Here is a 6,635-nt window from a genome sequence, read left to right on the forward strand (position 1 = left end):
TAGGGCGGGTCGAAAATCTAATTTTTATCAAATCCCTTGGGAATAGTGCAAATATATTGTATCATGAAGTCAACAACAAGCATGCAAAATATCAGTATTTTATTTAAATTGTAAGAGCCCGCGCATCGACCGCCAAGTGACACACAGCATACTGGTGGAATAAGACCAATTCCTGTTGAAAAGTCTGGGTTCAGCAAAAAGGTTTGGTGCATATTATTAGATAATGAATTCGTTAACGCAAAAGATAAAGTCAAATATCATTTGTCGCAGCTATTCAGCTTATCGTTAATCTCAAAGTTATTTGTTTTTCAACCAAATTGTAATTGTTTTGTTGATAATTACACTGGTCTTCAGTCAAAAGATGTAAAGAACAGAATTCATATTTCTGGGGTGTATTTAGGTCGCTGGTTCCAAATATTCTAATCTTTTTTTAATATTAGCTATAGTTTGCAAATTTTTGCAAATTTGGTAACAATTTCGGTAGCTCTAATAGAAAATCCATTATTTTCCATCACGGTGGAAAAATTTTGTTTATGCAAATGAGTATGGAAACACTGAGCAGGCACAACTTCCAGAAACACTAATTAGTTTACATATGTTTATGCATACAATAGGAAAATTGCAAATATAGGAAGTTGACAAAAATTTTGGTTCAACATTTTTTTTTTATTTTTAAATCATTTTTTTTATAATGTGAACGATTTTCATAATATTATTATCATAAGTCTCTTCAAAAGTGTTTTACAAAAAATTGTCACAAAAGTGTTCAAACTGAATGCAAAGCAATATCGTCCAATTGGAGAGTCCTCAAAAGGATTTCTCATGATATGTTAAAGACTATTGCATTAACCTGCAGTCACTTTTTCACATAATGCAATTAATCTAATATCTAATCTTGGACAATAACTAAAATATTTTTATTTAAATACTTATGCACGTCCCCGACTTTCATATAACGGCAAATTTAGAAACCGAGAAAAATGTGATTCTTCTGTGACTAATGAAACCATTCCGCTCTAATTTTCAAGACTGCATAAATGGACTTCTTACCCTGATTATATTTTGTTAATGTATATAAATACTAATTTTCTAGAAATTACTATTAATTTATAAAACGATTCCTAATCTTGGACAATATATGTTTGACTTCATATACCAGGATTTTGAAAACTGACCAAATCGACGTGACCAAATCCATAGTTCTCTCAATATTATACAAACATCCGAAAACATAAAAACGTTTGAAATAAATCTCGTCTCACTTTTTTATATTAATTCTGTCAGGAGACCTCTTTTTAAAATTTAATAGAACATTTGGTATTTATTCGCATTTAATTTGAAGTTACAAAGTTTCACGATTTATATTGATTTTTACGACCTCTGCACTCGACCGAAGTTTCTACTCTTCTGCCCACGTTAGTTGCCACCTTACTCGCATAGCCAATTATCTGCGGAGTTACCAGCTTGCTGACAGTCGGCCCTTCCTGATATGGAATCGACCCCGATTTCGTCGTCTTCAGAATCGTTACAACTTGATATATCATCATCGAGTTCGGGACAGTTGCGACACCAGGGTTTCATCTTGCTAGATTCGAAAACGGAAGAGAAATTACGCGACTTTATCGGCATACCCGGTACGTCCTCTATAAGATACCGATCTTTGTTCAAGACTTTGGCGATTCGATACGGACCGCGATATTTCGGCTCTAATTTTCGCGACTCACCAGTGGCGGCGGCTTCGTTCTCGATGACGATTAAATCATTTTCGCGATATACTCTAGGAGGTGAATGTTTTCATCAAATCGCTTCTTCCATTTTTGTCGCGCGCGCTCGATATTTTCAGAGGCTAAAGTACGTTTTTCGTCTATCGGAATCTTCTCAGCGGTTTCGTCCACGTCGTCGTGCACGGCGGCTACTAACTGATTATGTACGATATCTTGCAAATTAAAATTAAATATAAGCTCGTTTGGACTATAACCGGTCGTTTTATTCTTTTGTGAATTAACGCTAAACTGCAAATTGCGTAATATTAAGTCCCAATCTTTTGGATTCTCAACGGAAGTACGCAAATAATTTAAAATGGTTTGGTTTGCGCGCTCGACCTGCCCGTTAGAGCGCGGAGTACGTACGGCAGTTTTTATGTGTTTTATACCGTTCTGCTCGCAATATAATGTAAATGCCTTGGACGTGTAGGCGGTTCCACGATCAGTGATTACTTTAACCGGCAATCCTAAATAGCTTGTTATTTCGTTACGTGTATTTATAACGTGCGTTGTTCGCGTATCGCGGACTGGTTTAGCAATAATATATTTAGTAAACGCGTCTGAAGTCGCTAATACGTAGCAATTACCTTTCTTACTACGAATAAACGGACCCAGGTGATCAATGTGGATCACGCGAAAAGGTATCGGCTCTACCGGACCATAGTGCATTGTACCTTCTACTTTTCCGGATTGTGCTTTGCGATAGCAGCATTCAATACACGCCGCGATATAATTTTTAATATATTTACGCATCTGCGCGAACCAAAATGTTTTTCGAACGCGAGCAATGGTCTTCTCTGATGCGTGATGACCCATTTTGTCATGGCGTAGTTGGGCAATGCGCCATCGTACTGAATTAGGGACAACAAATTTCAGTCCATCTTCTTCTTGTCGATAAAGGCGATGATTCTGAATGCGGAAATACTTCTTAATCTCTGGTTCTCGTGGTGATTTTTGTTGGCCTTGTAGAACGCTGATAATTTTACGAAGCTTTGCGTCTTGGATTTGCATTGTATAGAGCCAATCGTTGACGTCGTACGTTATTTCGAAGATTGAACCGGCTGGTTCAACATTTTCAGCGGGCTGGTCAGGTGCTCTACTCATAGCATCTACGTGGGCAAGTCTGCTACCGGGACGATGTACAGCTTCAAAATCGAACTCCGATATCTTTAGCCACCATCGAGAAATTTTAGGCTTGAGTTCTTTGTTATCGCGTACTTTGGCAACTGCTGAACAATCGGTCACAAGGCGGAACTTCTTACCAAGTAAATAGATGCGGAATCGTTCAAGTACTTCAACGACGGCAAGTGCTTCCAGCTCGTACGAGTGATAACGGCTTTCGGTGTCTGAACAGTGACGACTGTAGTACATTGTTGGTCGCCAAGTCTTACTATCGTGTGACTGCATCAGTACGCCTGCGAGGCCTATGCTGCTGGCATCTGTGTGAACCTCATGCTGCGCGGTTTGGTCGTAGAGTGCCAACACTGGAGAGGTTGTCAAATGTTCGACAATTCGTTCGAACGCTGTCTGCTGCGGCTCAGTCCAACAAAATGACTTTTGTTCGGATTTACGTAAAAGTACTGTTAACGGCTTTGTTATTAATGAGTACTCAGGAACAAATTTCCTAAAGAAACCCGTGAGACCCAAGAATCGTCTTAATTCTGTGACATTCGTCGGTGCTTGAAAATTTTGGATTGCTGATACCTTGCGATTTCCAGGCGTTATACCGTTCTCGGTTATGACGTGACCGAGATATTCAATTTTGGTCTCCAAAAATTTACACTTGTCGATTCGCAATGTCAACCCACTTTCCTTCAAAATAACTAAAAATTTCTCGAGGCGCTGTAGACCTTCTTCAATTGTGCGGCTTTGTAGGATGACATCATCTAAATATGCCAAAACTTCTCCCGGTTTCATTTTAGCGACTAATCTATTCATAACTGTTTGGAACACGGCCGGAGCGTTGACCAAACCAAAAGGCATTCTATTAAATTCGTAATGCCCTTCGTTGGTGACAAATGCCGTGAACTGCTTTGACTGTTCGTCGAGTTCTATTTGGTAATACCCCATTCGTAGTTCTAATATTGAAAAATATTTATTACCTGCTAGCTGGGCGAAATGCTCATCCATAACTGGCATCGGATATGACGTTTTCTTCGTTATTTTATTTAGACATCTATAGTCTACGCAAAGTCGATGCTCACCATTTTGCTTTTCAACGATGACAATGGGTGACGCATATGAAGACTCAGAGGGTCTTATAATTTCGTTTTCGAGTAAGTCATTTATTATATCTGCCACGATCGGTCGTTTGGAGAAAGGCAGACGATATGGTTTCATATTGACTGGGATTTGGGAATTTAGTTCAATTTTCATTTTCATAGTTTTACACCGACCGAGTTCAGAAACCTTTTCAGCGAACACCTCACGATACGAGCTGAGTAATTGTTCGAGTTTGCGGAAATCGTCGTTAGCTAGAGTTGTACAGTCACGGATGTTCAAAACATTTTCAATACGACAGCGTCCATTTTCTATTACTAGTCGGCTTCCGTTTCTGCACAAACTATCAGTTCCTAGCAAAATGTTTTCACTTAACAAATTATCTTTTACGATCAAAACGTCACTCTCAATTTTCTCACGGTCTATTCCAATTATTACGTTAATTTTCTCGTAACATACGAATTTACCTCCACCAAACCCATTTAATGTGACTGAGCACGGAGTAGTTGTGCCCAGTCTTCTTGCGAAACTTTCTTTCAGAAGAGTGCGACTACTTCCCGGATCTACAAAAGAATTTGTCAGTAGTCCATTCACTTTAATTTGTTTTATATTCACATCTGTATTGGTCTTTACATGCTCGAGGTTTTGATTAATTATTTTTACCGCATTCTTTGATTTTTCCGGACAATTGTCAGTTACGTGATTTGTGCGTTGACACTTTGCACAACGGGTTTTTTTCTGTGGTTCTGGGCATTTAATCGAATAGTGACCCATTTTCAAACAATTGTAGCACTTCACGTTTTCGTTGGTTTTGATACTTGTATTTCGCGGAACGGACGTAGAGTTTGTTAGTGGCATTGTTTTTGGCTTATATTGTGGTATTGACTTCACTTCGTTAAAGATATGGTAATTATTTATATCCTGCAGCAAATCAATGCATCGAGAGTAATCGTTAGATATTTTCTTTTTCAAATCACCATCATTGATACCGTTCACGATGTGTATTGCAATATCATTCTCCGAAATATTTCTTTTCATACCGTAAGCTACCATGCGATAATAAAATTCTTGTGGTGATTCCGTAGGGTTTCTTTTCATTTGTGCCATTTTTATGTGCACATCCGCGATGCTTTGTACACACGGAAAATGACTCATCAGCCGATTGGAAAACTCGGACCACACAGTGTATACAATTGGTAATGAATCGATCCACTGTTTAGCTGGTCCTTGCATTTTCTGCTGCACCGCACACAGCAAAACACTATCATCAATGCCGTATGCATTTCGTACCATTTCGACACGCTTTATAAACTGAGTTGTGTTTAATGACGAGTTTGAAAGCGGATTAAATGATGGCAAAAGTTCTATTATTTCGCGCACATTGTAAATTGGACGCGATTGCCAAACCTGTTGATGAGGAATATACGGAGGATTGGCATTTACGGGACATGTTGTGTAGCTCGGAAGATGCGTGTAATTAACACTCGGTTGAAATATTGGCTGAGTATAACCTGCGGTATAATTCACGGGCATTGAGTACGGCACTGTAGTATCAACGGGTAATGAGTAGGATACTGGTGGACACTGAACATTTTGAAATGGATTTTAATGGGACTAATTCCGATTGTTTGCGTTGGCGCTGCTTGATGCACCTGCGAGGTTGGTGCCTGCAACGGAGGCTGCAGCGATTGCACCGTATACACGTTTGTTTGTAATGTCGACGCCTGCGTATCTACTGGCGAAGAAATACATTGAGGTACAAAACTGCTTGTTATCACAACATCATTTTGTCGTTGCTCCATTTCACGTATTGTCTTTTCTAATTCTGCCACACGTTGTGACATCACTGAACTAGCACTTAAATAATGTTCGTCAACGCGAACTTGGGCTTCTAAACGTTTTATGAGTGTATTTTTATTTCCACTATTTGGTAGTCCTGCCTCTTTACATAAATTTCTCAGTTCAGCTACGGTTGAAGAACGAACATTTTCCATTTTTGCGTTTTGTTTTGCTAACTATATGCAACGAGTTGAACTGAATAGCAATAATAGCGAGCGAAGTTCGAATACGAAGACGGTAAACGAATACCAAGATAAACGATGAACGAAAAATAGCTGCGGCGAGCACAGCACAAGCTGCCTTTCGTTGAATTTGCGACTGCGCACCAGTCCAGCAATTCGTAGAGCGACTGAAATGTATGTATGTATTAGTGCTTTTGCGTTGCCGGGCACTTATCCGTGTTCATATGTATGCGACGATCGGCGAGGCGTTGAACGTGGAACGAAATGAATGTAGAACAAAATAAGCGTATACGTTTTTTTTGCTGAGTTCTGACTTGCACTTTTTATTTTTTTTCGTGCTTTCGTTTCTGCTCGTTCGTCGTACATATATATCTCTCAGCACGAAAAAGCTGAAGAGCATTCGTCTAAACGTCGTTATTTCACAACTCTGCTCGTTACAGAATGCAGAAGTAGAGCGAATATTTAGTTCAATGAATATAATAAAAACTCAGCAAAGAAATCCAATGTGCGTTAAAACGTTAAACGCTATTTTATATATAAGATACGGTTTAAAACGTGAAGAAAAATGCTGCCATAATTTTACTGTAGATGACGATCTCTTAAAATTAATGAATTCAGGTGATATATACAA

The sequence above is a fragment of the Rhagoletis pomonella genome, unplaced genomic scaffold (genome assembly GCF_013731165.1).
Source record: "Rhagoletis pomonella isolate Grant_MI unplaced genomic scaffold, Rhpom_1.0 Rhpom_scaffold_00003, whole genome shotgun sequence".
NCBI classification, from domain to species: Eukaryota; Metazoa; Arthropoda; class Insecta; order Diptera; family Tephritidae; genus Rhagoletis; species Rhagoletis pomonella.